This window comes from Cariama cristata, unplaced genomic scaffold (assembly GCF_000690535.1).
Source record: "Cariama cristata isolate BGI_N322 unplaced genomic scaffold, ASM69053v1 scaffold12481, whole genome shotgun sequence".
Classification (NCBI taxonomy): domain Eukaryota; kingdom Metazoa; phylum Chordata; class Aves; order Cariamiformes; family Cariamidae; genus Cariama; species Cariama cristata.
This window is the reverse complement of record NW_009601064.1, coordinates 34,517-42,929: the sequence shown is the minus strand read 5'-3', so window position 1 is coordinate 42,929 and position 8,413 is coordinate 34,517. Positions and strand designations below refer to the sequence as shown.

Here is an 8,413-nt window from a genome sequence, read left to right as displayed (position 1 = left end):
GAGGGTCCCGATGCCCCCCCCCCGCCCGCCGCGAGTGGCCAGCCAAGTGGCCAGTTTCTGCCCCTTTTCACTGCCTGCTCCCTGGACACCTCCATTTTACGTATCCCACCCCGCCCCTCAGGAGGTTGTTTTGCTGCTGGAAGGTGCCAAGTTGTGTTTGGCAACTTCTAGTCGCGACCCTGACTGCCAAAGCTGCTGGAAATCCGCTGGAGAACAGCGGAGGCAGAATTTAGCAAGTTAATTAACGACACAAACTGTCCCCAAGGTAGTCTTTTATTTTTATTTAGCTTGCAAGCACCTTTGAGATCAAAGCCAGACTGCAGCTCCAGTGTAATTATTGTTCTGTGAAATCAGTAGCGTTTGGGTCCCCCCTTCAGCCCATTCCATATGTAATTTAACAACACTTGCTTTTGAAAACTTGTGCGTGGAAGAAAGGTGAGCAAAACCCACTTACGTTAGCTGAGGGTAATTTCCATACTGTAAACTTGACAATTATTCCTCTTAGCGAGGCTGTGTTTTTTCTTCCCTCTGATCTGTGCAGTACAAAACATCTCAAATATAAACAGATTAAAAAAAAAAAAAACAATAGTTTTTTTGCCTCCCACATCAAGCGTTTGATACTACTCCTGGCAATTCTCAAGATTCTCCTTTCATGGCACACAAGCAGATTTTTTTTTGAGTAGGGCTTCCTTCATTTCAAAAAGGTTGAGTTTTTTTGGTAAAGGACTCCTTAGACTAAAAAAAAAAATTATTAAAAAAAAAATGACTGCTTTTCATAAAGTACTCCTTTGACTAAAAATATATATATATATATACTCTACCTTAATAGTCCCCATTTTATTCTTTCTAGGCATTCAGAAAGAAGTTGGACTGGGTTAAAGCCATAACAGTACAGGTTTCCCTGAGATCCCACTATTTAAGTTTGACTCCGTGACCGAGAGGGTGAAAACACAAGGCTTCACAGTTCCCACAAAACCACATTACTTCAAGGACTTGGCCATGAGCAGAAATATCCAATGTGAGCACAAACACCAAGTAAACCTGTGCCTGTGCAATGCCACATGAAGAGAGACGGGTCGTTCAGCACCAGGCATCTGCTCCCCGCCCCTGCAAAACTGCGGTCCCTGCTTTGGCACAAGCTATTAAGAAATAGCACGAAGTATTGAGTATTATTCCCAGAACTCCGATGATACATAACAGTAAAGCTGTTGCTGCTCGAAACATAATATTTTGGCAAAACAGGGGATGGCATAAATTGAAGTTAAATAACAACACATGTGTTAATTTTAGCCTCAGTTGTATAACAGCAGCAAAAACAAGCATATGCCTACAGCTGTGGAATGAGTTCACTAAAGAAATTCAAAGAGTACATCCAAAAGCAGAAGACTGGGTGTCTTTCGGGTTGTGTTTTTTTTTTTTTCTTTTTTTTTTAATTACATAGTGTGACTTGTAAATTGTCTGATACCCTTTTCCACTGAAAGGGCCTGGGAAATGGTAACCACAGCCTCCTGGGGCAAACACAACAGTGGTGTGATCTGACAAATGCCAGTGCAGAACCACTGACGGTTTTCTTTTTCCTCGAGAAAGGAAGTTAAGGGACAACACGGGCCAGGCAGAAACTCAGCCAAGATGTCCTCCAGAAGAGCCCGTGCTCAATGGGAGCCAGCCCAGCAGCTCACTGCCCTCAGCCCACCTCACATCTCAGCTCCCAACCAGGCGACCTCCAGCTTCACTTCTCCTCCAGAAAGCACTGCCGCAGAAGTGTCCAGGGAGCATGGGTCACTACAGGGACCAAAGCTTGGAGGTGGCAAGGACAGAAGCAGGCAGTTGATATCCAGGCTTTTTGCCCCCTTCCTCTTAGTGGAGGCCCTGGAGACAGCCTGGTAGCCTGTACGTGGGTGCACAGAGACCATGGTGGGGGAGCATTTGGGTTTTATGCAATCTAAGCCCTGCTGCCCTAAGCAGGCTCAGGAATCAGCGTTAAAAGAGAAGGTGACAGCCCCTGCTGGGACAGGGCAAATTTCACCATGGATACAGAGCTTGCTTTTTATGTTCCAAAACAAGCTACATTATTTTTGTTCACGCATAATCGTTACACCAACATGCAGGCGTTCCTCCTGCCCCCAGTGAGGAAGGTATTCTGTTTAAAGTAGGATCTGCATTCTCAACCCTTCCAGTTCCTCTGGTTATTTAAAGCAGAGCCTACTTCCAAGCTCAGCTTCCTATCCAAGACCCGGAGGAGCAGTGCGACTCGCGTCCTCGCACCAAGGTCATGCCTTCATCAGGCCTGGTAAACATCCCCGGGCTCTGACCAGCTACAGCAAGGGCACGAAACCTCCCTCTGCAGAGGAGTCCAGACTCATCTCTAGTTAGCTGCATAAGCACACAAGTGACATGCCATCTGAAGCAGGAGCAGTTCCCCTCAGAAGGTGACTGAGAAGTCACAATCGGCACAGTAGTCTGTGAAAGGCAACTCTGGAGACAAAGTCTGTCCTCCCAAGCAATGTCAGGACATTCAGCCCCTGCCACAAGGTAAAAGTACCTCCTCCTCCTCCTCCTCTGCCCGAGGCCTTTTTTGATTCTTCAGAAGTCCTCCGTCTTCCCACCTGCACCCTCTCAGCAGCCCCCTCCAGCACAGAGGTTGACATTTCAAGGGTCAGTCTCAGATAGGCACACAGAGGATGCTCAAGGTGGCCCAATGTGTGACTGTCCTTAAAGCCACTTTTGCAGCTGGAAGGTTAGTTTCATAACCAAGTCAGAAAGATGTTCCATGTCTTGGGGAACCTAGATTTCTGAACCAAGCATGCCACGAGGACTGTAAAATACCTTGTCTGAGCTAGGTGCTTGGCACTGCCAGTTCATGGCATAGAGAGATCCCAGAAACCACCGTGAGCCTCCTGATGGAGAAGCTATGGCTGCCACAAGGAGCTCATCTCATCTGCCAGATCGCAGGCTCCTCCCTGAGAAAAGTCATCTTTTTCTCTTGGAAAAAGGTCAGCTTATTTCAGGAATTATCCTCCCTGTAAAACACATACAAGGTATAAACATGGTGGGGTCAGAGGGAGGAACACCCCACCATGATTTTTTGTAGCATGCAGCCTTCTTAGGGGAGAAACATCCACAGAAGTAGCACTGGGGGACAGGAGGAAAACTGTGTGGCCTCTGCTTTATTTTGTTCATGAATTTCCATTAGTGCTGTTCCTGTATTACCTCCATCCTGCTGCTAACACCCTGGAGGCCAGCAAATTAGGTCAGACCCATCACTAGTCCAGAGCACTAAAATGCTTTTTTTCACATACATTTTGCTGGTTTTGGAAAGTTTGTCACCAAAAAAAATTGAAAGAAACCCTGTATTTACTATCACCATGTCCTGCTGAGTCACTGGGTAGGTAGTGAGTTTGAGGATGGAGAATAAAACACAGGATACCAGACAGACAGTGCCACTGTCTGATATCAGACAGACCACGGTGCTTCTCCCCTTCCTGACCAGGAAAGCGTTATGAGATGCAGCCAGGACCAACAGGAGACAAAGCAGCTGTAGAAGCATTTGCTGGCACCTACAGGAAAAGGAGGACTTGCCTAGAGCAGGGAAAGCGAACCAAGTATTGAACTCATCTTTCAGAAAGCTTGGCTTTAAGCAAACCCAAGAGGATGAATGGCAACCATTTGACATCTACTAGAACTCTTGAAACTTTGCATGTAGAAAGTATCCTTTTTTTAAATAGTTTTTTTCTTTAAACTAACTTGTCCTTGTTATATTGTAGACACAGTTTTGCCTGAATAACATAGATGCTACCACTCACCGTACTTTTTTCGTGCTGCTTGCACATTTGGCTGTTCTTTCTCTGAGAGTCTTGGATGACTACAGTGAGCAACAGCCAAACCAATCTCTGTGCTCAGCAGATTTGGAGGCACCCTCTTGCTGTTCTTCCACTGAGCATGGAAGCAGTGAATGAGACAGCTCCTCACCTCTTTTTCAAACCCTTCCTTGGTCAGAGAAAAACACCATTTGGCAAAAGATGTGAGTGCTGAGGACGTTACTGCACCAATGCAGGAGCTCCACGTCATCTGCTAGAAAAAGCATCCCCAGTGGTGTATCCTCACCAACAAGACAGGTCAGCTTGCTGCCTGGATTCAACACATCTCTGCGAGAAAAGATGCTGGATTACTTTTTACTTATTTCCCTTCATGTCCTTCTGCACTCAGAAAAAAAAAATAAATGGTTCTCAGTACTCCCTGAGTTGTCATACTTCAAAAACCACAAAACAAATGCAGAAAGGCTCACCCACAGCCAGGTGCCCTGGGAATCACATGCCATGTCACGGACTTTGTAAGACCAGGTGTGATTTCGCTCAAGAAACCACGTTTTCCAGCTTTGGGAGAATGAGTCTGCTCTCAAGAAATGACATTTCAATCACCCCCTGCCCCTTTTCATGGCCACAGAAACAGAAAAAAGAAAGGGTGATGTATGTGCAACAAGCGTGTTTACATTTCTTCCAACAAAAAAGCAAGAAGACATTCAAAAGTATCCTGAATTCAACAGTGCAAGTAAAATATTCTTATTTGTCAAGGAATGGCACGTCCAAAAAAGTTGACTTTTTCTTTGCGTCCTCCAGCATGTATTTGCTTTCTCTGCAGCCCCATAAACAGTTTAAATATCTGTGATGACAGTGCATTTCTGCCCAGCAGCCCTCCACAAGTGCTGCTGCAGCTTTTAGCTTTACAAAAGGTCACCCAGTCCAAAGAGAAGAGAAGCAAGGGGCTAGGACATCAGTGCACATTTGAGACCCTCCCAACAGCTCAGTTCATGAGATTTCTTTCAGGTTTCAAAACAAGCCATCTTGTCCTTCCAGCAAACCCTTCTCTGATCACAGAGGGATCAGCCATGGAAGACGAGAATTTGCCGTGTCTGCATGTGAGGCAGAATGAATGGCAAAGCCTTCTTGCAATCAAGTTGATCCAAGGAGTTGCAGGTCTGCAGCAGAGTCTTGTTTTTTTTCCACACTCAGCCAACAAACCTGGCCATCTCCAACCTCCTGCCTCACTACTGCTGGCAGAGAAACCCCACCGGCCAGCTTCCGAGGGTGACTTCATGGGCCCAGCCACCTCAGAGAGGAGAACCAACCAGGCTTTCTTTGCTTTCATCATCCACGTAGAAGCCCAAGAGTCAAGTCTCCAAGAAGTGCAAGACGGTGGAGCTGAGGCCAAATGCTGCTTCAGGCAGCACCAGGGGAGCCTGGACCCGCAATGCCACCATGCATTTCCCTCCCTTACCTAAGGGAAACAAGTCTGATCTGCTCAAGATATTCCTTAAGAAACATGAACAAGTGCATCTCTACCAGCTCTCCGGTTAGAAAGCTAGTGAGCTTGTACATTGGCCGTAAGCATTACCATACAGGTAAAGCAGTTTCCTCTGTTGCAATTCAGATATAGGGGACAATGGTGCTATGTGAAGCCCTCAAGACCTGACTCTTAGGGGGAAGGCTCCCCTGGGTGCACGGGTAGCCCTCACTTCCCAAAGACATCAGCCTTCCCAAAGTGGCGGCACCCAGCCCTAGCAAAAGTTTTGCAAATAAGCAGCATGTAACCCCCCTTGGGATTACACCCACTATGCCTGCTTCCCTGCTCCTCCTGGGAATGAGATCTGGTCCAACAGGATTTGCACTGTCTCTGTTCCACTGCCAATTCCTTCCCTTGTCCATGGAAGCCAAAAAAGCCACTCTTCCTCCTCCTCCTCCTCCTTTCATCCAGCACTCACACTATTTCTGGGAAGTAGCACATAAGCTTGGGGTATGAAGTACTCTGCAATAGCCCATGCATTCACAGCCCCGGTCAGCCGTGGTGTAAGCTAGGACTGAAAGCAGCCTCATTACTATCCTTTTCTCATCTCTGCCACAGACACTTCTGACCTATTTTTTTCTCAAGTTCTGAACAATTTGACACTTCTTCCAGCACAACAGAAAAATAAAATTCTGCTCCTTTCAGCAAGAAGGTTGGCACTTGCTCTCTGCAGAGATGGTTTCAAAAAAAAATCCCTGGAGATCTGAGAGTCCAGGACCTCAGCGCTCACTTAGCATGCAGTCTCAAATGTCATGCTTAAAGTCAAACAAACCTCAAATTAAATAGCCACATTACTTTCCAGATTGTGTGCTGGGTGTACTTTCTTTGTGCAAGCGTGACTGACACATAGAGTCATACCTTCAAAATGAAAAGACTACAGAGACAAGGAGGTCAGCCATAGGAAGAAGTAGTGAACACCCTGAGCATTGTATTACATGTAAGAAGGCTACAGAAAAGATAAGAGAGGCTGCATTCCCGTTTACAAGCACTGACCTTTGGGAAAAGCTTACAGCAAAGGCAGACCACGCGCTGCTACAAGGTACTTGGTATCTCACCATTGAGCTGGATGTGGAGTCATGACACTGTTAAAAGACGCCTCCGCAATTAGTGAGAAAGGTCAAAACCAAACCAAGTGGGTTAGAGCCAACCGCCCCCTGGATGGCTATGAAGGGTGTGCGCACTCACAGACACTGTCACAACCTTCCACCGATGGAGCTTACCCCCAGCTCAGTACTGTAGATCTCCGCCATCACTGTCTTCCTCTTTTCCACCTGCCTCCCCTCCTCTGTGTTGAATGCTTCCAGATAAGCAACAGAGAGCAGGTGATCAGCTGGAGAACAGCTTTGCAGAAAAGGCCCTGGTGTTCCTGGTGGCCACCAAGTTGAGCCTGGGCGAGAAATGTGTCCTTGCAGCAAAGGCAGCCAATGGTACCTTGGGATGCTTTAGGAGGAGCATTGCTAGCAGATCAAGGGAGATGATCCTTCCTCTCTGCTCAGCACTGGGGAGGCCACACCTGGAGTGATGGGTCCACTTCTGGGCTTCCCAGTACAAGAAAGATATGGATTTATTGGAGTGAATTCAGTTAAGGGTTACTAAGATGATTAAGGGACTGTAGCGTCTTTCACTTGAGGGGAGGCTGAAAGAGCTGGAAAAGAGGTGGCTCAGGGGAAATCCTATCAATGTGCATAAATACCTGATGGGAAGGAAGGAGAAGAGGGAGCCAGACTATTCCCAGTGGTGCCCTGTGACAAGACAAGAGGCAATTGGCATGCATTGAAACACTTGGTTTGGGGATAATTTTTATGGTTTTTTAACTGTAAGGGTAGTCAAACAGTGGAACAGGTTGCCCAAAGAGGTTATGGAGTCTCCAAGTCTCCATCCATGGAGATATTCAAAACCTGACTAGACACAGTCCTGGACAACCTGCTGTATCTGACCCTGCTTGAGCAGGGGCTGAACTAGATCATCTTCAGAGGTTCCTTCCAACCTTAACAATTTTGCAATTACATACAACATCCAAAACAAAAAATTCAGATAGCTTTCATAGGTGCAGCTGCTTTCAATGACCCTATAGGGGGGCTATCCTTTGGAAAAGATACTTGCTGTAAAAACAAAACACTTGCCTGGCATGGCATAGGAAAGCACTGCAGAAGATTTTTCATCCCTACCCTTGCCTGTTGCCGATTTCAAAAAGATCAGTGCCACCAGCAGAGCTTAGTGCAGATCAGCCTTTGACTCCAGCCTCAGCGCACGCTTTATCCCGCAGGGTAGCAGGGTTTTGCTTTCCAGTTTATTTTCCATAAGGCAGGTGCACTAGAAGTACAGAGAGCTGGAGCTTCCCAGCTGCCCTGACAGGACACGACCCACCTTCCTGGTTGGTCAGCATGACGTGGACAGATCCATTCCCTTTTGAGCCCATCCTCAGTTTATGTGCAGCGAGGAAAGAAAGCGCACAGATCTGTGGCTCCCTTGTCAGAAGAGACTTGCCCTTACAAAAACAGTATTTGAAAAGTCACCTTGACAACACGGTTCTTTCGAGCACGCATCTGTAAGGCCATGACTCATAGGTTTGCCATCAAAACCTGAAAACAAGGTACATGGGGCACACAGAGGTGTAGCTCTGAGCTGTCTTTACCTCCTGCAGCAAGTATTTTTAAGGTTAGTACAAAACCACAGACACCACCAAGGTGGACCACCAAAGTAGGACTCCAGGGAGTCCACAACATGGCCCAATCTGGACAGTCGGCAAGCCCCATTCCACAGAGGATAAAAATATGTATTTTAACAACAAAGAAAGATACATGCACAAGAGGTATTTGTGTGGATGTTGCAGTTTCAGTAGGGAGCAGCGCGAAGAATAGAATACAATTTCTGTAAAAGCTTAAACAGCAACAAATATCTGGAATGAGATTTATTCTGAGGCCAAAAGCAATTCCTGTTTAGCAATGGGTAAATTCTCTCCTTAGGGCTTACTAAGGGAGACAGAATAGTGAAACATCCCTATGCTTTTTGACAACGCCTTGCAGGCTTGTATTTTAAAGAGATTTTCCCCAAAATATCCTTTCCATTCCTG

The 8,413-nt window shown here is 46.5% G+C and overlaps 1 protein-coding gene across 1 annotated transcript in view; it reads right to left on the bottom strand.

The window, feature by feature from the left end:
- FAM207A (family with sequence similarity 207, member A) overlaps window positions 1–8,413 on the bottom strand; it is a gene marked incomplete at its 5' end in the record, with an annotated part of 58,039 nt that overhangs the window by 15,153 nt on the left and 34,473 nt on the right. The gene's annotated exons all lie outside the window — the stretch shown is intronic.